The 27,062-nt window shown below is 38.4% G+C and overlaps 1 protein-coding gene across 2 annotated transcripts in view; it reads right to left on the reverse strand.

Moving 5' to 3' along the window:
* The window catches only part of LOC129718720 (teneurin-a), an 822,359-nt gene that overhangs the window by 148,633 nt on the left and 646,664 nt on the right, over positions 1-27,062 (reverse strand). The window lies entirely within an intron of this gene.

A 27,062-nucleotide genomic window follows, 5' to 3' on the forward strand; every position in this document is an offset into this window, starting at 1 on the left:
TGTACAATCTGCAATGAGAGATTTTATATAATCAGATAAGAATATAATTAAAAACAACTACCCTTAAAAACATTGTATTATTAGGACATTATTAAAAAAACGAATTTTCTTGCATTCTTTCGGCACACTGAGCGGAGAAATCACATACGGGAGTCGGACTGGCAACAAGGCCAAATAAGTGTTGTGCGCGTTCTGCCTCAACTTAAAATTATAGTGATTAAGGCTGTTTCTCGCGGAATAATAACACTGTGCTACAGCGATTTAGAACTTCTGAAGTGACCTAGTGTAGGTTTTAGGTCTTGTTGAGTGTAACATTCGCTCATACTAGAAATTTTCCAAACACTCCCAAAATCTGAAGTTATGGTCAAATACGATTTTTTGGACTTTGGCGCATATAATATTTTTTAACTCAGTCATTTATCAACCGATTTTCAATATTAAGACAGTTTTAGAAAGAGGACAAATAGAGCTTTCAAAATATATACAGGTTTATTCTAATATCAATAAAACATGTTGAGTTATTTGAGCTTAAATCTAATTTTTTAGACTTTTTCACGCAATTTTTCAATTTAATTGTCAATTTTCCGTCTATTTTTGTGAGAAGCATACCACACATATACTATAATTTTGAAAGTTTATTCAATTCCGAATCAATTGAAAGTAGTTTTGTAAAAATCGGTTGATATTTGGCTAAGTTATAATTTTATAAATAAAATCAAAATTTTTGGCTCCTATCGCCCATTTATTTCACGGTGCTACAATGATGCAAAAATGCAAGAACTTTTGATGTGACTTAGTGTGGGTTGTAGCTTTAGTCAAATGTTACTTGCGCGTTTACTTGAAGTTTTTCAAATACCCCAAAAATTATTATTTATGGTCAAAACCCGGTTTTTTACCTTAGCTCACATTTTTATGTTAAATTCAGTTATTTTTCAACCAATTTTTTATATTTTGGCTGTTTTGTGTAGGCGAAAAATAGAACTCTTGAAACATATAAATATGTCTAAAGAGTTTACCTATATGTGATGAATAGTTTTAAAATAGATAAGATGGTTTATGATATTTTCAAATTTTTCCAAATTTATCCGCAATTTTTCACACATTTTTGTAATGATGGAGCTTCAATTGCTGTAAAATTTGGAAAGTTCTTTTTAGTACCAAACGAAAACAATAGGTGTTGTTAATGAAAATCTGTTATAATTTGGCTGAGATATGACTTGATGTTTTCCACCATATACTTAGATTTCATCAAATCATTTCTCAGCATAATTATAACATATTTTCATTGACAACACCTATTGTTTTCGTTTGGTACTAAAAAGAACTTTCCAAATTTTACAGCAATTGAAGCTCCATCATTACAAACATGTGTGAAAAATTGCGAATAAATTTGGAAAAATTTGAAAATATCATGAACCATCTTATCTATCTTATCTTCGCGAATTTTTTTAATTAGCGCGGTATCGTGTAAAAAAACCGCGTTCATTCAAAAATGCGCGTAAAAAACCGCGGTAATTAAAAAATCCGCGTAAAAAAAGCGGGTTAATTAAAAAATTCGCGTATAACAAAACCGCGTAAAAGAACCTGACTGTACGTGATTCAACGATACGCGTTTTGACAATTGAAAGTCATGTTATTTGCAGATGTGAAAATTTCATTGTCTCTCCTGTCGCAGTGCTTCAAGATGGCGACAACGAAGCTTCCTCTGATCTGGATTCTCCGGAGGAATCTCTCGAAATTTTCAGACGTAATTATTCTAAACAAATGTTGCAGAGCTTAAAATACTAATCTTCTTTTATTATAGGCTGCGGAATTCGGATTATACGGCGGTCGACTTTAGAGAAAAATTAAATCAAACTAATTAAAAGTCTAGTTTTGATGATAATTTATTAATGAAATACTTTTAAATTTTAGGAATATAGTATAGAATAAATAAAACTACACATTGATACTTGTTACTCAAATGTTTAATTAGATTATAAAACAATAAGCCAATTTAAAACAATTATTAAGTATCATATAATTGTTGTGTCTGTGCGATAATGACTTTTATCAAACTCTAACATAAAATTAATGTGATTATTCCAATGAATCTAATCCAATTCATTTTGCGAAACCTTATGTGAAGTAAGGTTCATGTGAAAAACTATATGCCTCTTCAGATGAATTACACATGATTTATAGTTTCAGTGTACGAATGTTTGGACAAATTTAAATGTGAACTCATCGCTCGAATAGCAATGGGCGAAATCGATCCGTTTTTTGCAAAATCGATCTTTCTCTCACCTGAAAAATATTCAAATGTGCGCGAAGAGGATTAAACACAGAGAGCAGACTAACGAGCAAACGATATAAAATGTTAGAAAAAAATATGTTTATGTATATACACTCCGAATTAAACCCCTTGTCATGCTGAATGGTAAGTTGGTTTGACCATCAGCCAGTTCGGATGTGTTTTTTAGTCGCTCCCGACGTGTATAAGTCGCAGTCGTTTTTATGCGGTTTTTTTACGCAGCTTTTTTACGCGGATTCCGGAATTAACGCGGTTTTTTTTACGCTGATTCCGGAATTTACGCGGATTCCAGAATTTACGCGGTATTTTTTTTTTTTGCGCGGATTTCGGTTTCCCTTCACTCGGAATACAGAATTAACGCAGTTTTTTTTACGCGGATTCCGGAATTTACGCGAATTCCGGAATTTACGCGGTTTTTTAACCGAATTCCGGAATTTACGCGGATTCCGGAATTTACGCGATTTTTTTTACGCGGATTCCGAAATTTACGCGTTTTTTTTATGCGGCACGCATCCCTCGCGTAACAATCGACTTAAGTGTACTTTTATACTTTTTCGCGAAGTTTATTTTATGTATTAAATGGTTTGTTTTGTTTTATGCCAGACATGAGCGAACGTTGCGAAGTTTGTGTCGACTCTACCACCGAAGAGTTGGGTGCAGTCGTAAATTTCACTCCTCCTGTGTGAGGTTACCGTCTAACCGTAGCTCGAATCGCGTTACAAGAGCTGCTGACAGAAGAACTGCTGACCCAACATCAAACAAAAGAACTGCCGACCCAACATCGTACCTGCTACCATACTGCGGCCCACGCCAAACTTCTGTAACGATGACGTTTGAGTTGAAAAAGCTGACCGAAAAGCAAAAGCGACTGGTGAATCAGATTGATGCAAACACACAGGTGGTGCATAAATTCAAACTCCAATATTCAAATCAGCCGAACCAAGCGTATACTGCAACGGAAGATATTAATAATCTAGAAACGCTGCTTAATAATCTTAAGCATGAGTTAGCCACCATCAACAAAAACCACAGTAAATCGGGTGCAATTTCTTCAATAAGGAATCATTTAACGTCGCTGGTTGACCTTACTACGACTGAATTGCGAAAAGAAATAAAAAACGAAATAAAACAGCTTGGCGAACAAAGCCCTCATGACGATCCATATATCAAGCTCAATATTTTGGACGAGCTGAAATCGTTATCTTCCAAATTTGACACAATACAGAATGATTGTGATCATTCGGGATGGCGTTTAATTGGATCAACAAAGCGTTGGAAAGCTGACCGGCGATCCTTTGACGAAAAGACGAAGCGTCGCACAGTGGGGCAAATTGGTCCGTTGGCGCGACAAAACATCATAACTCCTTAACAGTTGTTTTCACAGTGTTCATATCTTTGGCAATGTTGTTCAACATAAAAAAACAGGAGGGTTGTGTGCAAAGCCACGACCGCAAGGTTGAAGTAGAATACTTTTACAAGAAAGATGTTTGCGTGTCAGTCATTTTTTTTAGTAAATAAACGTTGACTAATCAGATCAATCGAATTTTATGCTTCAACAAGGATTGATCATTTTCAATACTATAGTAACTTGCTTGTCATGGTTGGGGCTTGACAATTTTTAAATTTTTAAATGAAATTTTTTTGATGTCGTGCTCATGACTGAACGAAAAGATAATTCAGTACGTTCTGAGACACGGAGATAAAGTAACATTTATAACTTTTACAAATTTAAAAATGTGAATTAACTCATTAGAAAATATTAACTCCTCATTCAAGTTTTTATTTCATCCTAAAAAGGACAATTTGTTGTTCAATTAAGTATCGGATAAGATGCCGATTACATATTTGCGTTATCACTGACAGTGCGAACAAAGTATTCGTTGTGATAAAGTAAACAGTGAAATGCTGATATAACACATAAAACTAGACGGCTCACGTGTTATCAAAATGAGTCAACCTTTCAATGAATACATTTACTAGTGCCCACCATCGCACAGAGACTGCATTTCACTAAAGTTCCTCACTGCATCAGCCGCTATCGATGCTGAGATCTGCTGCAACTAGTGCGCTATCCATAGCCCTACCACAGTTGTGACCGCTATATGCTGCCATTGGTATCCGCTGTCCCTGCATCAGCTGGCCCAGCTGCTGGGATCCACTGCAAATAGTGCACTATCCATTGCTACGCCACAGCTTTGGCCGCTATCCGCTATCGCTGGTATCCACTGCAATGCTAGTGCTGCTGCTAAGGGAGGACGACTGCTGTTGTCGCTGTCTAGAACTATTATGAGCGGCTTCGGTAGAAACAGGCTCTTATATAGGCCAAATAGCATGTTTTCAATCGCAAGGTATATGATTCTGTCGACCGTGCTTGGGAAGAAATCATATAACGACCAATCAGAGGTCGAATTTTTCGTTTTGACAAGGCTTGATTATTTTCAATAGTACAATAGTGTGAATAATAAAATTACAATTATCTTTTTTTGGGGAGAATCTTAGAAGATTTTCCAATCTATTGCTGCAAAAACGAAGGAAATCCATCGAATACTAACCGATTTATTAGCATTTGAAATTGGACATATTTTTCACTTTTTTCGGTTTTAGATTTTCATTTCACATCCCTATGTAGCCGAACTTCCTGAGAGAAGTATTCTACTTCAAAACATCTTCTTGAAAAATGTATTCAGGCAGCTTTAATTTTTTTTCTACAGATGGCGCTGACATCTATCTTTTGAATAAATGGTGCTAGCCATTTTGTTTCTTCGGGAAAGTTGTTCAAATCATCAATTGACATAAATTTGTCGAACATATTACAACTGTAGGACTGACCGTTAATGAGATAAAATTATTTTCATTATTCATAAACCCAAAATTTCAGTAATTATAATTCACTTAAGTACATATATTTTAATTTCAGATATATTCGAGCTTTCGAGTCATCATGAAATGAATTATTGAAGGTTCGTAGTTGCCTTTGTATAGTTTTTTGTCAACCTATGATGTGTCATCATATTTGATAAAGAATATAAAATATAATTTTAATGTTATTGTTTGTGATAAAATGTTTCAAATAGGAACATTGTTCAATTAAAGATTAGGTGGTCATGTTCCCTTTCTAAGAGCTCCTCTTGTTTAATTTTATACCATTTAACATGAATACTAAACGCTTACTTTTGTTTAAAACACTGTTCACCCAATAACAAACTATTTCCTAGTACTAATAATCATTTCCGACGGGTCTTAATACTACTGGACGTCCTGGACGTCAGTTTCAAAAGACCCCCGAATATTTTCATGGTCGTGTTGCATACACCGGCATTCAGCAAAGCCTATTGTAGGAAAAACATCGATACGGACACTGCTGAATGACGATTTTTTACATGAATTGACATGAAAACAATCGTTGCGAAAACTCGAATTGCTCGGTAAGTCGCAACTAGTAGCAGCTGATTTTTGGTTTAGTGCTAGCCAATACCTTGTATTTTAGTACAATAATAGTGTCATAGCAGAACAACGTAGAACTTTATGTTTTTCATATTGCCGAAAATAAGGAAAAATTACAAAAAAACTTGTTTTACATACTATGCCGCCTACGAACCTATTTTCAACAAAACTGTCTTAATACCACATTACCTATTAGCACAGAACGGAAGGTCAACTTCAGGTATATGATCGAACAGAAAGTGCACACAAAAAGGACTGAAAAATGACAATTGAATTTTCTGTGCTCTCGGGCAATATTTATTTGTCGTGTACGTTTATGCCGCATTGCCAGTGGTATAATGTGGCATAATTTATTCGATGTTTTGAATTGACGGTTATTTCAACAGTTTAACCCGTTTAATACAATCTATTACGGTCGATGCAAAAACGTTTTGGGTAAAATTCGCAATTATTCACATTTGTGGAGTTCGTCATATTACAATAGTGTAACGAAGGTATTGTAATCGACAAATGTTGATTTGAAACACGAACAACAATCAATGTTATTGAAAAATCGTGCGTTTTAAAACGTTAATGTTGCAATTCTTCCATTCACAATTGTACCATGTGTCATAGACGGCTATTTTTGAAAATTGTTAAAATTTAAAATGCAGCTCGTGAGTTTTTTTTTTCAACTAAAGAAAGTACTTTGAGTTTTTAAAAATCATGGCACAGATGGATTTTTTAACGCAAATTTTCCGAATATTTATAATAAATGAATCACATTTTTATTCGAAAATGAAAATTATAAACTATTTTCATCCTCTTATAAGATTATATTAAATGTTTTGCCGATTGACTCTAGTCCATTCTGGAGAATATAGATTTTCTACTCATTGATGTGACATGCGACATGCCATTCAAATAAAAATAAGCTGAATGAGGTTAATTAAAATCAGGTTAGCTTCTAGAGCAACGAATAATGCGATTGGTTTCATTGTGCAGTCTTTTTTTTTTAAATCTGATAAAAATCTAATCGTGATTCGAAAAAATGCGCTCGAGCAGGCATAAATCAGTAAAAACCTGCACACATTTTGAGAAAGTCATAGGGAAAAAAATGTAGTTAACCTTCCCGCATAATCAATAACCATAAAACGTGCCTAACAACTAGTTCGGGATATAGTTTCGACTGTATGGGGTATCGTTAAACCATATGGATTATCATCCGTTTATGGTTATTGATTATGCGGGATGGAGATTGAAAAAAACCGCACATACCTGCTATTCAAAACAAATCATCGTTTTGCTGACAAATCTGGTATCTTTGCTGACAACCGAAAGTGACAACCTTACAGAACACTAAAAAAGGATCCCAAGAGGTTCGTTTCAAGGGGTTTCGAAATGCGTCGTAACCTGAGAATACTCCGAAGTAATCAATGTCATTTTTTTTCGAGTAATCAAAGGTAACCATCAACAATCAATGACAAATAAACTCAAGTACGAGTAGAAAAAATTTATTTTATTATTTATTCACTTTTCGGGTTTCTTGCATGCATTTGAATGTCGTTCCATTTTGACATAAGAGCGCTTTTTAGATGGATGAGGGCCCAACTAACAAACCCCCGACTAAGGAGCAACCGGTAAGCGAATCACCATTGTATATCAATAGTGCCTTACCTCTAGCGTTCGTTCATATATGGAAACATTTGTATAATACATAACGCGCTCAGGGGAGAGGTGGAGGAAAGGTATCCAGCGAAGTGTTACACTGCATAAGACCACCATGCAAATTTGCGTTACTTAGTTGATGGGGGTTTTGAAAATTGCCAAATTTCACGTTACGTAATATACGAATATTCTTTAAGAGGACTCTAAACGAGATGGTAATTAGAGACTTGAAACAAAAGATGCGACTCTCACTTTATGTAACTCGTGTTAATAATCTGATTATTTTCACAGTTAAAAGGAGTAGATTACTGAAAAACAATAAAGGAACAGTTCTACAATCATCTATGCCGGTATCTGAGTCAGCTGTTTTGAAGAATGCTAGGGGCAAGACACTGCGTAACCCAATAGGTGATTAGTAATCCTAACAAAAAGAAACAACCGGTGTCGTCTTGCAACCTGGATAGCTCAACCCAACGCGTGAAAGTCCTTCACTAGTTGGGCTACGAATTTAGTGCAACGAGCGAAATTCGATTGTATTCATTGTTACTAAGTGTTTATCGTTGCATTTTCAGACACTACTTGTTGATCAAACCGTTTCACCATGTCCTATACGCTATGGTTGGGAAGTTAATGTGATAAATAAATGATAAATATTAATATATATATCCACCATTACCGAAATATTTTTCATGAAATGAAGTTGTCAAGCCCCTAGAAATAATGTGTTTTCCTTCTTACAGATGCTTAGCAGAGTTAACCTGTAGTGTTTTCGCCGACAGATTTATACCAGTGTGTTTTAATGATTTCGATAAAAGTAGTATAAATTTTGTTTATTTTCCGCGTAAAAAGCGTTCTTTCCACCCCTGGGGAGCGCTGCAAAATTCACTGAGCACTTAGCAGTTTTCGTATCACAGATGACCTTCCGTTCTGTGCGGATAGGCTCGTTCAGGCCGTAGTTTGTGCGATGCGCATTTGTATGCAACAAACGCTGGTCTCGTCGAGGTCGTAGAGGGCAATGCAACTGTAACATAGCCAAGATAGCTGGACAATTATACCGGCCTGTCAAAATGTTGTGTCATTTTGGAAATTATTTCTTTGCGGCGCTGTTCGAGTGGTGTGATTCCAACTTATAAGCATAGGCTTTCATAGGATGGCAGGTGATCGGGATCTCTCCATGGTCGTGTGCGACAGATTCTTTTAGTAAAGGTTTTCTGAACGCGCTCAATTCGCTGAATCCAGAACTCATAATGCGGGTTCCATACAGCGCACGCAGTTTCCAAAATTGAGCGAACCAAAGAGCAGTAAAGGGACCGCAAGGTGCCATAATCAACGAACTCATTTCCGATTCTGAATATTAACCCAAGTTGACGATTAGCCTTAGAGATGATCATCGAAAAATGCTGCCTGAAAGTTAATTGCGTGTCCAACAGAAAACCCAAATCAGTGACAATATCGGTACGTTGCAAACAAGTACCAGCAATGTTATAGTTGAACAATAGCGGCTGCTTTTTGCGTTGGAAACTAATCACAGAACATTTCGGAAAGCTTAGCATCATATAATTGCGTTGGCACCAGTCATTAAATAAGTCAATCAACGATTGAAGCCTAAGGCAATCTTCAACAGTCTCGATGAGTTTGAAAATTTTTGTATCATCCGCATACAGTAAACGTGTGCCAGGTGGTAAAACTTTCGTAACGTCATTTATGAACAGCGAAAAGAGTAGCGGCCCAAGGAAAAAAAAAGGATGCTACCCTGGGGAACACCAGAATTGTTACTAAACCAGGCGGATTGCGACTTGCCCAACTTAACAGCGATCTTACGATTACGTAGGTACGAGTGTACCCATTCCACCATTCCAATTGAAGTTCCAAGCTTGTCGCATTTGGCACAAAGTAGTCCATGATCAACGCGATCGAAAGTAGCTTCATCTTGCAACCTGGATAGCTCAACCCAACGCGTGAAAGTCCTTCACTAGTTGGGCTACGAATTTAGTGCAACGAGCGAAATTCGATTGTATTCATTGTTACTAAGTGTTTATCGTTGCATTTTCAGACACTACTTGTTGATCAAACCGTTTCACCATGTCCTATACGCTATGGTTGGGAAGTTAATGTGATAAATAAATGATAAATATTAATATATATATCCACCATTACCGAAATATTTTTCATGAAATGAAGTTGTCAAGCCCCTAGAAATAATGTGTTTTCCTTCTTACAGATGCTTAGCAGAGTTAACCTGTAGTGTTTTCGCCGACAGATTTATACCAGTGTGTTTGATTGATTTCGATAAAAGTAGTATAAATTTTGTTTATTTTCCGTGTAAAAAGCGTTCTTTCCACCCCTGGGGAGCGCTGCAAAATTCACTGAGCACTTAGCAGTTTTCGTATCACAGATGACCTTCCGTTCTGTGCTATTAGTTTATACTCTGTTTTATGAGGATCATATGAGTTAGCTAATTAATTTCTGAGTATTTGCATGCCCTACTGGAAAATATCTGAGAGATTTTTTTCTTCCATTTTACAAGCCTTGTAAATCCTCACTTTCACAATATTATAGCACATTTTCTAAATTTTTTTTCAAAGTGATTTATCATGATTTCTAGTCGATAACATGTCTACTGCATGTAGAAAATAAAATGAGGCATGAAAACTGAATTTCATTTTTTTTAGTTTTGTCGCGACTTTTCTGGGTTCTGCCCCACAGTGCGTCGTGAAGAACAGGATAGAATACGATTCAGAGTGGAAACATTAGAAAATATTTCAAACCAAATTATCAATAAGTTCCGACAAAAATCGTTGCAATCCTCAATTACAACGATTAGCTTACTTTATAGTCAGTAAGATAGGTGTAAGATTAGATTAAGGTTTAGTTTTTAAACTCCTTTTTTTTTCTTTTGACAAGCAGGTTTACAATTTTCCTACAATTATGTTCACATAACTGCGGAAGCAATTACAATCTTTCAATGAAATAAAGCTTAAAATATATGTAATAGTGTTGATATGTCACCGTTTGTGGCAGAACACACAATAAAAAATCTGAATAAATATTAGTAAATAATTATTTCATCACAAAACATCCCCTCCTATTTAAAAAAAATACGATTCAGAGCATGGCGAAATAGGCAAAAACGTTCACGACAACGGAATCGAACATCTAGGAGTTGCAATTTACCGAACAGAAGCACGTCTATAGCAACAATATCAACAACAACAGCAGCAACAACAGCTATCATAGAGGACAGAACAACAACTTCACGCCCCAACCGTCACGTCAACTAGAGTTTTTTGAATAATAACAATAGCCCCAACTATAACATGGTCAACAGACAACAGAATAACGTCACCAACTCCTACAATGATCAACAACAAAACAACTCTTATCGTTTCCATGCTAATCAACTGTTACCACCTGACAAAGTGCTTCTTGCAGTAGCGAAAGACCGATTCTCCAGACCTCAAGCTAACTCCATTCCAACGATTCAGTTTCAAAGAGGCGAAACTCTTAACCCATACCCGGCAAACGACGCGTTTTCACCGTCTCAACCCCAGATAATCAGCGAACATGCACATCTTCCTACTTCACAATGCATTTCGTGCTCATCTAGACACTCGTGTCTTCAACGCAATTGACTCACTCATTAGCGGACCGTTGCTGGCGATAATTTTGTGCAACCTAGAGATGTAGGAAATGACGCGACCTTCTCTGCTCTGGTAAACACTTCTGTTAATAATGACTCTCATTCTTTAGCTTCTACACTCGAACACCCCACCACTACCGAGATCTCTGTATATTGTCAAAATTTTAACCGCATGGGAGGCGCTCACAAAATAAACGAAATTCAAAAAAATGTACTATCCTGTTTATTTTCTGTTATTTTAGCAACCGAAACCAGCTGGGGTGAGGGTGTTCGCAGCGAAGAAATTTTCGATTGCCGATATAATGTCTATAGAAATGACCGTAACTATCAATTATCTGAAATGATATCCGGTGGTGGTGTTTTAATTGCGGTGTCAGTAGACTTTAATTCAGTGCTTACCGACACCATTCAGTTTAAGGAGTTCGAACATGTTTGGGTGAAAGCAAAACTAGCAGGAGAGACACACGCATTTGTCTCTGTCTATTTCCCCCCAAATAATGCACGTAAAGAAATTTTTGAAAAGTTTTTTCATGTTGTTGAAAGCATTGCATCTAAGCTGTTACCTCAAGTAAAACTTCACATATACGGTGATTTCAATCAACGCAACATTGATTTTATTCCGAACATCGATAACCACAGTATTTTACTTCCAATTATTGGCAAAAATGAAACGGTGCAACTTCTCTTTGATAAAACCTCTAGTCTTGGCCTTAATCAAATAAATCATGTGAGAAATGGACAAAATTGTTATCTAGATCTGTTAATGTCCAACATTAGTGATGACTTTTGTGTGACGAATTCATTACAACCATTATGGAAAAAAAAACGAAGTTTATCATTCAGCAATAGAGTTTTCTTTATTTGTGCATGTGGATAAAAGACCTGATGAATATGAATTCGAAGATGTTTTTGACTTTCAGTCAGCAAACTATGATGAATCAAAACATAAACTGAATAGTATCAACTGGCAAGATGTATTGTGTGAAGGTGGAAACGTCGGTTCGGCTATAGAAAATTTTTATAAGATATTATCTGATTTATTTATTAGCGAAATACCATTGAAAAGAAAAAGACGTCATGGCAATTCCAAATACCCAGTCTGGTACAAAAGACAAATTAAAAACTTAAAAAATCGCAAACAAAAAGCACATAAAAATACAAAACTCATAAAAATCGTGATGCTTCAACGACGCCATTAGTAACGCGTTTGAAGAGTTCACACTAAAAACTGAGCTTGAAATCAGATCTTGCCCAAAAAATTTTTTCAAGTATGTTAAATCAAAGTTTCATTCTGTGCCGAACACGCATCAGTATAGGACGTGTTTGGTGATCGCTCCGATGGAATATAAAACAAAAGACGCGCGAGCAAGTGTTGGCATTGTTTGCCTGGTCGAGTGAAGGTTCAAGGTCGCCCGCCTTTGTGCAACTGTTTCGCATCGTGGTTGTTTGCTGGTGCGTAAGCCGATTTGGCTGCTAAGTGATTTGTGCTACAGCAGTGGACGAGAATCTCAACCAAAGGAGGAAAAAGAAGAAGCCAACAGTTGACAGCGAGTTGTGTCGCTGTGCTGAGTGATCACACACCCGGCTCGCTGCTGGTGGCTGTTTGGAGCTGCTGTATTGGTGCTGCTGGCTGTAACGGCTGCAGCTTCGACCGTTCGGACAACCAACCCTGCTGAAAGGAGAAGTGAAGAGGTACGTGTTCTGTCGGCGCTAGTGCGCTAGATTTAGCGCGATGGATGTAGATCCCTCGCCTCCCGTGCCACCATCCCCGAACCCCTCCGACCCTGTCCCTCCTGCCAACCCTTTCTCTGTTAATTCTCCATCGAACCCCTTTGATCTGTTGTCCTCTGATGAAACCGATTCTGACGATTCACCAGCGGGAACAACTTATGCCAATCCTGGGGCGTCTAGAAAGAGGAAAAATATTTCCTCTCCTAAACTTCCCCGAAAAGGTCCTAAGATTTCCCAAAGTGAAATGAAAGTTACAAACAAACCAAACAGTGCTGCGGAAAAACCGAAGCAAACTCATCCTGGGCTTGCAAATTTAAAGTCCCAGAAGGAGTTCCCAGCACTGCCAGGAACATCTAAAACCCCAGTTGTTCCTTTTACACTCCCAGTTGATGAAACAAACTCTGGATTAGTGAAATTTTCTGACATTGTGGACTGGATTTTTGAAACTTTTAATGTACCCGATCCAATTAAAAGTTTTCTTACAGCATTCCTCCCAACAGTTAGATCATTTTTGAAGCAGTTGACTGCCCAATGGCCCCTCCTCGCAGCGATTGTATCCTTCGATGCCTAATTCAACTGCGTATATGAAGGATTCTATCTCTGTCTTACAGTGGAATTGTAGAAGTATCTTACCAAAAATGGATTCATTTAAAGTTTTAATAAATAGAAAGAAATGCGATGCATTTTCCCTTGTGAAACTTGGCTTACTTCAAATATTGATCTCAACTTCCATGATTTTAATATTATTCGCCTTGATCGAGACACCCCATATGGAGGAGTACTTTTAGGGATTAAAAAGTGCTATTCTTTCTATTGTATTAACCTCCCCTCGATTCCAGGCATCGAAGTTGTCGCATGTCAAATGACAATACAAGGTAAAGAGCTTTGTATTGCCTCAATATATATTCCTCCCAGAGCACAGGTTGGGCAACGGTTGCTCTTTGATTCAATAGAACTTCTTCCCTCGCCACGTTTGATTTTGGGAGACTTCAACTCTCATGGTGTGGCTTGGGGCTCCCCCTACAATGATAACCGCTCCTCTTTAATCTATAACCTTTGCGATGACTTCGACATGACTATTTTGAACAACGGTGAAATGACACGTATCCCGAAACCTCCAGCGCGCCCAAGCGCTTTGGATCTATCCTTATGTTCGACGTCGCTACGGTTGGATTGCACATGGAAGGTAATCCTCGATCCTCACGGTAGCGACCATCTGCCTATTCTTATTTCAATTACTAACGGTTCAACTCGCATGCGACCAATTGACATTCCGTATGACCTCACACGGAATGTCGATTGGAAGTTATACGAGGAAATGATTTCAGAAGCGGTCGAGTCGATTCAACATCACCCACCACTTGAAGAATACAACCTTCTCGCGGGCTTAATCCTCGACGCCGCGTTGCAACCCCAAACGAAGATATATCCCGGCGTAACGATCAAAGAGCGGCCTCCAACTCCGTGGTGGGGCAAAGAGTGCTCCGATGTCTACACGCAAAGATCCGACGCGTTTTTGGCCTTCCAGAAGGGAGGTATACCCGACGACTATATACGGTATTCGGAGCTTAATACCAAGCTTAAAAGCCTGGCTAAAGCAAAGAAACGCGGATATTGGCGTCGGTTCGTGAACGAGACGTCGAGGGAGACATCGATGAGCACTCTTTGGAACACAGCCCGAAGAATGCGGAATCGCGTAACGGTCAACGAAAGCGAGGAGTCTTCAAGTCGGTGGATATTTGATTTTGCCAGGAAAGTATGTCCGGACTCTGTTCCTGAGCAAAACATTGTTCGCGATGCGTCTCCGGGCCACGACGCGATAGAATCACCTTTTACGATGGCAGCATTTTCAGTTACCCTCCTGTCCTGTAACAATAACGCGCCTGGGTTAGATAGAATCAAATTCAACTTGTTGAAGAATCTACCCGGCAATGCCAAGAGGCGCTTGTTGAACTTGCTTAATAAGTTCCTGGAGCAAAACATTGTACCGCAGGATTGGAGGCGAGTGAAGGTGATCGCCATCCAAAAACCAGGGAAACCAGCTTCTGATCACAACTCTTATAGGCCGATTGCAATGCTATCCTGTATCCGGAAATTGATGGAAAAAATGATACTCCGTCGTTTAGACCATTGGGTCGAATCAAAAGGTCTACTATCAGATACTCAATTTGGCTTCCGCCGTGCCAAAGGGACGAATGATTGTCTTGCGTTGCTTTCAACAGATATTCAGCTGGCGTATGCTCGCAAAGAACAAATGGCGTCTGCGTTCTTGGACATTAAGGGGACTTTTGATTCCGTTTCTATTGACATTCTTTCGGGTAAACTTCACCGACAAGGATTTTCTCCAATTTTGAACAATTTTTTGCACAATTTGCTGTCCGAAAAGCACATGCATTTTACGCACGGCGATTTGGCAACTTTTCGCATTAGCTACATGGGTCTTCCCCAGGGCTCATGTTTAAGCTCCCTTCTTTACAACTTTTATGTAAATGACATCGACGAATGTCTGGCAAATTCATGCACGATAAGACAACTTGCAGACGACAGTGTAATCTCTGTTACAGGAGCCAAAGCTGCCGATTTGCAAGGACCATTGCAAGATACCTTGGACAATTTGTCTGCTTGGGCTTTACAGCTAGGTATCGAATTCTCTCCAGAGAAGACTGAGATAGTAGTTTTTTCTAGGAAGCATGAACCTGCTCAGCTTAAACACAATTAATGGGTTAAACGATTTCTCAGGTTTTGGTACACAAATATCTTGGTGTCTGGTTCGACTCTAAAGGCATCTGTGGTTGTCACGTTAGGTATCTGATGAAAAAATGTCAACAAAGAGTGAATTTTCTTCGTACAATAACCGGACAATGGTGGGGAGCCCACCCAGGAGACCTTATAAGGCTTTACCAAACAACGATATTGTCTGTCATTGAGTACGGGTGTTTCTGCTTCCGCTCCGCAGCAAACACACATTTGATCAAACTGGAGCGAATACAATATCGTTGTTTGCGTATCGCCTCGGGTTGCATGCAGTCGACCCATACGATGAGTTTGGAGGTCTTAGCTGGAGTACTACCATTGAAAAACCGCTTCTGGAGCCTGTCTTCTCGCATTCTTATCAAATGTGAGGTCTTGAACCGTCCTGTGATTGAAAATTTTGAAAGGTTAATCGAACTTAATTCTCAAATCCGTTTTATGACATTGTATTTCAATCACATGTCCCATAATATTAACCCTTCTTCGAATATTCCAAATCGTGTCGACTTATCAAATACTTCTGATTCTTCTGTGTTTTTCGATACATCCATGATAGAAGAAACTCGTGGAATCCCGGATCATTTACGCGTGCAGCAGATCCCTAAAAATCTTCCAATAAATATCGAAACATCAACTGCGACAATATGTTCTACACTGACGGATCACTTCTTGATGGGTCCACTGGCTTCGGTATTTTCAATAACAATTTAACCGTCTCCCATAAGCTTGATAATCCTGCTTCTGTTATGTCGCAGAATTGGCTGCAATTCAGTACACCCTAGGGATTATCGAAAAAATGCCCACGGACCATTATTTCATCTTTACGGACAGTCTCAGTTCCATTGAGGCTCTCCGATCGATGATAGCTGTTCAGCACTCTCCGTATTTCCTGTGGAAATTACGGGAACATCTGAGTGCTTTATCCGAAAAATCGTATCAGATTACCTTAGCGTGGGTCCTCGGGACCCACGCTAAGGTTATATCATGGTAGAGAAATGTGAACGAGTTAAGGACTTAGGAGTCATACTCGACTCAAAATTAACATTCACTGATCATTACAATACAATTATCAATGAGGCTAGTAACATGCTCAGTTTTATAAAACGTTTCTGCTATAATTTCCAAGATCTATATACAATAAAAACACTTTATAATTCCTATGTCAGGTCACTTTTAGAATACTGTAGCATTGTATGGTCTCCGTTTTCTGCAACACATGTAGACAGAATAAAATCAGTGCAAAAACAATTTCTGTTATATGCACTTCTTAATCTACGATGGACGTCATTTCCCCTACCATCATATGACGAACGCTGCAGACTTATCGACATCAATTCATTAAAAGCCCGTCGTGAATTCGCAATGATGTCATTTGTTAACGATACCGTATCTCTGCGTGTCGATTCACCCGAAATATTATAAAAACTAAATTTTTATGTTCCTTCTAGAAATTTACGAGCTCGGACTTTGTTTTCTTTAAATCATGAATAATACAATTATGCTAAATACGGGCCCATTAATCAAATGATGTTAGTGTATAACCAACACTGTGAAGCAATTGACTTTTCTGTGTCGAGAACTAAATTGAAACAATATTTCAATTCAAAGCGTAATTTAAATCGATAGAGAATAATTATTGTAATAATCCGAATCAAGTGAAGAAACCATTATACAATTATGTATAAACTCCCTTTCTTTCTTTAACTAGTATAAATAACTTATAGCATGTAAGTTAGTTTAAAACATATGTAGTCTACTTTTGTTTGACGAAATAAATAAATAAATAAATTAATTAAATAATTTAGAGTGCGATGTCGCTACCGTCGCCGTAGAGCGAACGGCATACCAAATATATTTCAGTGCGTCTTGAACTGTCTTACAGATCAGACGTGTTTTCGGTTGCTTGTGGACTGGTCTTTGACTGCCTATAGCTTCAAAGTTTGTGTTTTGTCAGTGCATCTTTGAAAGACTACCTGAAAGTTATTTCACATCAGTTTTATCAAGACTTCCTACTTTCTCGTCGGGATGCGGTATATTTTTCCAAATCTGTATCATATTTCCAGTTCGCTTATTTTTCGTTCTTTCTCTACTCACATACTGCCTGCTTAATGAACTTACCTACTTTCGAATTTAACATTTGTTCTGAACTTTTTTCGTATCACTTCAATCGACAGGGCGAAAAAAAAGCCGCGTATCACTACGAGGAAAAAGAGAGAGCATTCTGTCTCGGACAATTCGAGTGTCTGCAGTGAAAACCTTTTTGATATTTTGCCTGAGCAAGAAGCCGATGAAATGGAAGTTATTACTAATGAATCTGTCGAACTAATGTCGAACGTGCTGAAATCTCGCACAGAGAGGACGACGCGTTTCAATATTCAGCGGTTGAAAGCTGATGGCGTGGCAGCAGAATACGCCAGAGCTCTGGATCACCGGATCGCAGAACAGCAGGAGGAAGGAGTGGAAGACATAAATGGGCTGTGGAGCAGTATCCACGGCGCCATCGAAACGACTGCGAGAGAGGTGGTAGGTACGACGCGTGGAAGACAGCCTAATGGCTGGTTCGATGCCGAGTGCCAGAGAGTGACAGATGAGAAGAACCGTGCCAGGAGCCGCGTGCTCACTGCGGCTACGCGTCAGAACAGAGAGAGGTATAGGGTGGCAAGAGCTGCCGAAAATAGAACCCACCGTCGGAAGAAGCGCGAGTACGAGGAGCAGGGCCAGCGCAGAGGACAGCTATGCTCTAAACGACGTGCGGAGATTCTATAGAACTGTCAACTTAGTCAGAAGCAGGAATTTCCTTGTGCCGGTCATGTGTAATGACAAGGACGGCAACCTGCTTACTGATAAACCGACGGTTGCAGTCAGGTGGAAGGAGCATTTTCAGGCGCTATTGAATGGTGAGGAGCCGGATGAGCAGAGCAGGAACAAGATGATGATTATGAGTGACGAACAAGCTGTGGAGCCGCCAACACAGAAGGAGGTGAAAAAGGCGATTAGTGAGCTGAAAAATGGCAAGGCCGCTGGGAAGGACGGTATCCCGGCCGAACTTCTAAAAGCGGGAAGCGAGCGGCTGTACTATGCGATCCACCAGATAATACTAAGGATCTGGGCGGATGAACAAATGCCGAACGACTGGTTGGAAGGCCTCATATGCCCTATCTATAAGAAGGGCCATCGATTGGATTGTGGCAACTATCGAGGCATAACGTTGCTCAACTCCGAATATAAAGTGCTCTCCCGTATCCTGTTCTTTAGATTGAGACCGTTAACGGAATCCTTTGTTGGCGAATACCAGGCTGGTTTTCTACAGGGGCGTTCCACGACGGATCGAATCTTCACCCTGCGACAGATCCTCTATAAGTTCCGGGAGTACATTTTACCGACTGATCATCTGTTTGTGGACTTCAGGGCACCATACGACTCAGTGAAAAAAAAACGAGCTGTGGCAGATCATGCTGGAACACGATTTCTTTACGAAACTAATAAAGCTGAGTCGTATGACGCTGGAGGGATCAAAATCGTGCGTGCGGATTGCTAGCGAGACATCAGCCGCGTTCGTAACGTTGGATGGACTGAAGCAGGGGGATGCGCTCTCCAACTTACTGTTCAACATCGCTCTTGAGGGTGCAGTACGAAGAGCAAACGTGGAAATTAACGGTGCGATCATCACGAAATCTCACATGCTTCTTTGTTTTGCGGACGACATCGATATCATCGGTATCAACCGTAGACTGTGGAGGAGGCCTTCGTACCTTTTAAGAGGGAAGCAGCGAGATTGGGACTAGTCATTAACTCTGCCAAAACGAAGTACATGGTAGCTGGCAGAGAGCGTGAGAGCCCCCGTGGTGTTGGTGCTGAGGTGAAGATAGATGAGGGGATTTGAAGTGGTTGACGAATTCGTTTATCTTGGTACGGTGATCGACGAGTGCTCGGAGTTTTTGAGCGTAAAGTTCTGCGATCGATACTTGGCGGTAAACTGGAAGATGGAGTGTGGCGCAGACGTATGAATCACGAGTTGTACCAGGTATACAAACATACTGATATAGTGAAGGTAATACAGCGAAGCAGGCTTCAGTGGGCTGGACATGCAGCCAGAATGCCTGACGAGAGAGCCGCCAAAACTATTTTCAGTAGAGAACCAGGGAGAGGCCGTTGACTCCGTGGTAGGCCTCGCACGCGGTGGATGTGCGCGGTGGAAGAAGATGCACGATCTGCTGGTGTACGAGGAGACTGGAGAACGGCTGCCCAAGACAGAAGAAGCTGGACATCTCTAATTCGTTCGGCCCTAGACCATTGAACGGTCCGTTAGCCAACAAAGTAAGGTATGTTCTAATGAATCTATACAGAATGTCAATTCTTTTAAAAAGGAGACAACCTATTGTGGTAACTATTTCTTCCGAATTTAAAATTTTCAAAAAGTAAAAGGAAGTTACCCACAAAATTGGCCGTAGAGGCGAATGCCGCTTATTACCGTCTCTATAAAGGGTCGTGTTCAGTATTTAACTGACAATATATACAATTTTTTTACCTACGACACCAAGAACGCCAAGCCGGTCAGGCTTGTCTTGAAAGGTCCGTTGATGAGACCAAAAATACTTTGACAAAATTACTTGGCACAGCCCCTACCCAATTAATTTCTTATGAAACAAAAATCACGAGGTGAAAACAGCCAGAGAACTGGAGTTTCCCTTGACAACTTAATTTTTTTAAAAAATCACATGCTTTATATAATGTGCGTGTAAAATGAGAAATTTATAGGAATTTTGGCGGAGGTGAAAAGCGTATCACTCAATGCTATACTTGCCAACGATATGGCCATAGATCTAGTTTCTGTAACATGGACCACAATGCCTTTATTGTTGAAACTCTCACAAAAAGGACACGTGTCCTGTGAATTGTGATGGCAACCATATGTCAAACTTTTACGAATGCCCTGTCCGTTTAGCCATTGTTCAGGCAAGGCAGGGTAAACAAAATTCAATTTCCCAATTAAACCAAACTTCAAAATATAGTTCTCCAAGCCATACTGTACCGCCTAATTTTTCTAGTCCTTCGCATACCCGTTTGACGTATGCACAGGTAACAGGTAGTTCGAACATTATTTCACCTAATGTTGGTAGTTCGAAAATGCCCGTTATATGGGGGGTAAACAAAAACCGGTAGGAAATAAAATACATAGAAATTTTTTTTTCTAATGTCAATTGCCTGCGGCCTATTACGGCAGGTAAACTTTCTTTCCTGCAACAGGCAATGTTCGATCTTTTGAACGCCATGTTACAGGTAAATTCCATGTTTGAGGCAATTCAAATTGGAACAAATTTTACACTTAAAATCGCTGTTAAGTTAAAATTTAACAATGATTGTAAATAAATCAATCAAAATTTTAAATTGGAATGCTCGCTCATTGAAAGCAATTGAGGATGAGCTTTTCAATTTTTTAACAGTAAAAAATGCGCACATTGCAATTACTACTGAAATATTTTTAAAGCCTAACATTAAATTGAAATATGATCCCAATTACGTGGTTCATAGCTATGATAGAATCCAACACAAACGCGAGCACAAAAATTATTTTAAAGGTGATTTACAAAAATTCACCAGAAATCGTTCAAAATTTTTTATAATCGGCGATTTTAACGGTAAACATCGATCATGGAATAATTCTCAAAGTAATTCCAATGGCAAAAATGGTTCCTCAGGATACTATTTTATTTTATCTCCGAATAGTCTTACATGTTTTCCTTTTGTTTTTTTTTTTAATAGGGGTGGGGGGATGTTTTGTGATGAATTAATTATTTACTAATATTTATTCAGAATTTTTATTGTGTATACTGCCACAAACGGTGACATATCAACACTATTACAGATATTTTAAGCTTTATTTCATTAAAATATTGTAATTGCTTCCGCAGGTAAGTGAATATAATTGTAGGAAAATTGTAAACCTACTTGTCAAGAAAAAAAATGAAATTTAAAATAAACCTAAATCTAATCTTACACCTATCTTACTGACTATAAAGTGAGATAATCGATTGATTGATCGATTGAGGATTGCAACGATTTTTGTCGGAACTTATTGATAATTTGGTTTGAAATATTTTCTAATGTTTCCACATTAGTAAGCCAGTGTAGTTCATTCGTGCTGAATGTTTTTCTTCTGTAAGAAATTTATCAAAGATATGTGAATTGAATGATAAGTGAATTGATCACACATGCTAATTTTGATTTGGACCATTCCAATGATCATATCACATAAGTTCTTTTCATACCTAAATCACATGAATCAGTTTTAAACCCTATGAGCTCTGTTTTGCCTTTCTCCTAGAAAGGTATAGCAATCACTTGCAAAACCGAAAGTATAAAAGTGCTCCAAAGGGACGAATGGCATATATCACCCGACTCAGCTCGACGAGCTGAGCATTTTCTGTATGTGTATGTGTGTGTGTGTGCAGATTTTCGTTCTCACTCACTTTTCTCAGAGATGGCTGGACCGATTTTCAATAAATTATTTATTTATTTGTCGTCAATCATAAGTAGACCATATTAATTACATTTCATTCTTATCTTACTAACCTCAAAAAAAAATATTCTTAAGTGTAGTTTTGTTCATCGTTACATCGATTGATTCACAATATTTGTTATAACTTGACATCATTCTATTAAGAGGTTCGTTTTTTCCATAGTTTGTTCGTTGATTACTGATTTAAAACAAGTTTCTATTTCTTAGAGAATGAGTAGGAGCATAAAAGTTCAAATTCGCCAAGCTTTCTGGCCTGTTTATTCTTAGTGTTATTACATCGTTTATAAAAGCTACCATTGCGAACTCTCGTCGCTTTTTAAGTCCATCAAGATTTATTAACATACAACGCCACTCACAGGAAGGTAACGGTAAAGTGGTCTAACCTAGCTTTCGTAGAGCATACAACAAAAATTGCCTTTGTACTGATTCTATACGGTTTATATGTGTATCATGATATGGCGACCAGACTTTGCTACAATATTCCAGTAGGGGCCTGACGTGTGCAACATACAATGTTTTGATGGTGTATGGATCTTTGAAGTGCAAACTGAATGTTTTAATAAATCCAAGCATATTACTTGCCTTATATATAATGTTATTATAATTGTCAACAAAGGTTAATTTGGAGTCGAGCGTGATTCCTAGATCTCTTACAAGACTGCTCCTTTCGACTGTTTTCATGTCTATAGTAATTGATCTTTGTCTTATGCTAAGTTTCCTGGTAAACGAAATGGAATTACATTTTTTTACGTTAAGTTTCAACAGGCTTTTCATGCACCATGTGTAAAAACTATCAACTTCACTTTGAAATAGTTCGAGATCAGAATCTTTACGTATTTCAAGAAAAAGTTTCATGTCGTCTGCGTATATCAAAACGTTCAGCACCTTCAAGACATGTTCTACATCGTTTACAAATAAGATAAATAGTAGCGGACCTAGATTAGAACCTTGTGGCACACCGGATGTCACATTCACCACTGATGATAAGCTACTTTTGAACCTTACTTTTTGTGTTCTGTCGGTCAAGTATGACTGAATCCATTTCAAAAGTCTCGGATCAAACCCTATTTTAGATCATTCGAAAAGCAGTAGAGGGATGTCAACCCTATCGAATGCCTTACTGAAGTCAGTATATAATGTTTCAACTTGATTTCCTTTATCCATTGCGTTTATAGTGAAAGTTACAAAATTCAACAAGTTTGTGGCCGTTGAACGGCCTTTGATGAAACCGTGTTGTTTGCTAGAAATCAAATTTTCAACTTGTGCAAAAATACGTTGATTGATGATTGATTCAAATAGTTTAGGAATGCACGATATTATAGCAACTCCACGATAATTTTTAACATCTGATTTCTTGCCGCTTTTGAAAATTGGAATTAAGAATGACTCTTTCCAAATTGGTGGTATTGTGCTGCGTTCTAGGGAAGAATTGAACAACCACAACAGAGGCTGTGCAAGTTCCTTCGAAACTGATTTTAAAAATACTGGCGGTAGCCCATCTGGTCCCGCACCTTTTGATACATCCAGCATATTTAAGGAAGCTAAAACTTCGTCAAGAGCTATATAATCAACTGTGACATCTCTCAATGGCTCTGGTAGGTATGAGAAAAACTGATAATCACGATCCTTGTCGTCATGAGTGGTGTAAACTAGAGATGGTCGGGTATGGAAAATTTGTTACCCGTACCCGACCCGTACCCGACTCATCGAAAATTTTCAAACCCGTACCCAGCCCGAACCCGAAGTCTGGTTTGTTGGTAATACCCGTACCCGACCCGAACCCGAAAAATATCTATTCTAACTACCCGTACCCGACCCGTACCCGATAGAAAAAAACGCCGAAATTGCCGGTACCCGAGCCGTACCCGACCCGTCCTGGTTTTTTTTTTTTAATTTTTTTTTGTTCAACATGCCTGGGTACCTCGTACATTTTATGCACTGATTGTCATATGTGGTTTCTCGAGATGATGGCCGGAGCCAGGCTAGAACCGAGTGTGCGTGTGAACGAATGATAACGAACTCAGAGTTTCAGGCGGGTGGTCCACTATAAGGAATCGGTCCACTATGAAAAGTGCATGTCTGGTAAAGTTTGAAATGAACGACGAGTTTTATAAACACATTAAAGGGTCAAACGAATTTTAAAAGGTCAAAATTAATATAGTTTATAACTTGAGAAAAATGTGATAATTCACTGCATTTGCCAAAAATCTGTAATTTTGAGTATAGATTCGGTGTCATTGATAAATTCTAAAAATCTGTAAAAAACAGATATTAAATAAATAAATAAATGAATAAATAAATATTTAAGTGCTTAAGTCCAAAATTTGGGTGCAATATTATAAAATTTGATTATTTTATAACTTTTCAAAACTCGGCATACTGACGTTTTTTGACATATTTAAAAAAATATTATTACTTTGAAACGCTCTGCAGCTTCAATGATAGCTTGATTTTTTTTTGGCCTCGAAGAAAAAGTTGATTTGTAGTAAGTTTTTATTACCTATTATAATATATAATATTGTTTTAATTTTTATAAAAACAATTTTTTTTGCGAAATTTGGTTGATTTGAGGAGTTGTGCAAAAACTACGTAAGCTGTTTTTGTAAAAAGGACGCCCTGTGGCGTTGCTTGTGGTTGAAGATCATATAATTCTGTTTAATAAAAAAGTTAGGGGAGAAGTGCTAAAAAATCATGAAAAATTAAGTCACGTGCTTTATGAACGTCTCCAAATAAAAAGTGGAATGGAGATTCGTGTTCAGCACCCCAAAATTAAGTATATACCCTATTTTTGTCGTATTTATCGACACTTTTTTTTTACTTGGCAAGCTTTTGTATTAAGTCGCCCCACTGTGCAATGCTCCGCGGTTTTCCTGACAGTTATGAAAAAAGCCCGACAAAAACTCCATTTAAAACAAAACCGTTGCAGGAAGAACTATTTAATCTAACATTAGAAAGCGATAGCATGATGTCATTCCCTTGGTGCATAGACTGCCGACAACTGTCAGAATAGGTATTGGGCGATCTCTCGTTGAGTGATGATGGGCGATTTTCTCTCCGATCTTACCGATTATCGACATTAAGAAAACACTCAGGCTTGAAATGATAAAAATTGAATTCTCACAATGCACGAAAATTGAATTACCCGTACCCGACCAATTGAGAATTTTTCAAACCCGTACCCGACCCGAACCCGAAGCCTTGGTTTTTTAATTACCCGTACCCGACCCGAACCCGTAGAATATTTTTTGGCGTTACCCGAAACCCGACCCGAACCCGTCGGGTACGGGTCGGGTACGGGTTTCGGGTAAAAATACCCGTACCCGACCATCTCTAGTGTAAACATCCTGGAAAAACTCAGCAAATAAATTACTGATTTCACTATTAGTTTGACCATTCTTATTTTCTAGATGCATTTTGGATGGAAAGTTGCTCGACTTTTGTTTATCTCTGGCAAATTTGAAAAATGACTTAGGATCTGACTTTATAATGTTTTCTAGCTTAGTGTTGTAACCATCATAGGCACTTTTGATTTCCATGTTCAATTCGTCACATACTGAGAGATAGAATGAAAGGTTTATATCACTTTTGTCTCTTTTGTAAACTTTATGAGCTTTTTGTTTTCTGTTTTTGAGATTGATTATTTTTCTGTTGAACCACACTGGGTTTTTTGATGTGCTTGTATGTTTTCGTTTTCGCTTTGGGATTGTCTTTTCTAATGTGTCATATATGGTTTCGTAAAACTTATCCACTGCTTGTTCTATATTCAAATTATAGATCTTGGTTTGCCAATCGATACAGTTCAGTTTGCTTTTGATAAGCTCATAGTTGACTTGTTTGAGGTCAAAGTATGATTCCGAAATTTCGCTGTCTAGCAGTGTGGCGTTATTATGTATAAATATGGAATATTCAATGGCAGTGTGAAACGCTTCATTTTTCCAAAGGGGAGCTGGTACCTCAGTAACGCAGAAATATCAGTTTGTAAATAGCAAATCTAGATAACAATTGTTATGATTTTTAACAGGATTTACTTGATTAAGTCCTATCACCGCACTTTTGTCAAACAGGGAATGAAGCGTTTCGTTGTCACCTATGATTGGTATCAAAAGAGATTCATTTTCGTCATCGATAATAAAACTAGTTGCTCGTTGATTAAAGTCACCGTAAATGTGAATATTTGTTTCAGGCTCAAATTTTGGAATAATATCTTCAGCAACAATAAAAAATTTACGCTTCGCTTTATCCGCTGCTTTCTGTTGCTCGGCACGAATTTTCATGCGTCGGTCGTAATCATTCCAATATTGTTGTGGCTTCCACACTCGCTTACTTTCAATAGTTCTCCAACCTGTACAGCTAGTAATAGTAAGAGATGATGTTGAAGGTATTACTAATTCATCGGCCAAACTTAAGACCTGCTTTGTTGCTTCACTCGTCACTTGATCACCGTTTCTGTTGGCAGCAAGCACTGTATTCGATAACATACGTATCTCGTCAAGGACATCGTCATGGCTGGGCTTCTGGTTTGAAGATTTGTGAACTGCAAAGCTAATAGTTCTTCGGCAACAGATTGAAACATGGGCTTCAGCTAGTCTTCCAGCTCCTTGTATCTCTTCTTCTGGAAATCCTTCAGCTCCGATGTCAGTTCAATTCTTAGAGCATCCATTTGTTCCAACATATATTCACTGGTAGATTTTACGATTTTTGTAAGCTCATCAACTTGCTTCTTGGTTTCTTTCACTGTTTGCATAGGTTCCAGTGAAGCGTCAATCGTTTCCAACGCATGCTCGAAACCTTGAATTGTACCCTGCATTAACTTCAGGGACTGGGCTTGTGAATGAGAAGCTCGTGAAAGTTTGTGAAGATCCAGCAGATGAACGAAGCATTTTTTGCACATTGGAACCATGTACTTGAGGAGTTCAATCTCACTTTTCCTTTGAACGCCGGCGCAGGATGATTGCATTGTAAAATTACAACCTATGCATTTCCATAGCATCCGATCGTCGGTGGCAGTTGTGAAATTTGCACAGGTATCAATGTGA

This window comes from Wyeomyia smithii, chromosome 1, assembly GCF_029784165.1.
Source record: "Wyeomyia smithii strain HCP4-BCI-WySm-NY-G18 chromosome 1, ASM2978416v1, whole genome shotgun sequence".
NCBI lineage: Eukaryota > Metazoa > Arthropoda > Insecta > Diptera > Culicidae > Wyeomyia > Wyeomyia smithii.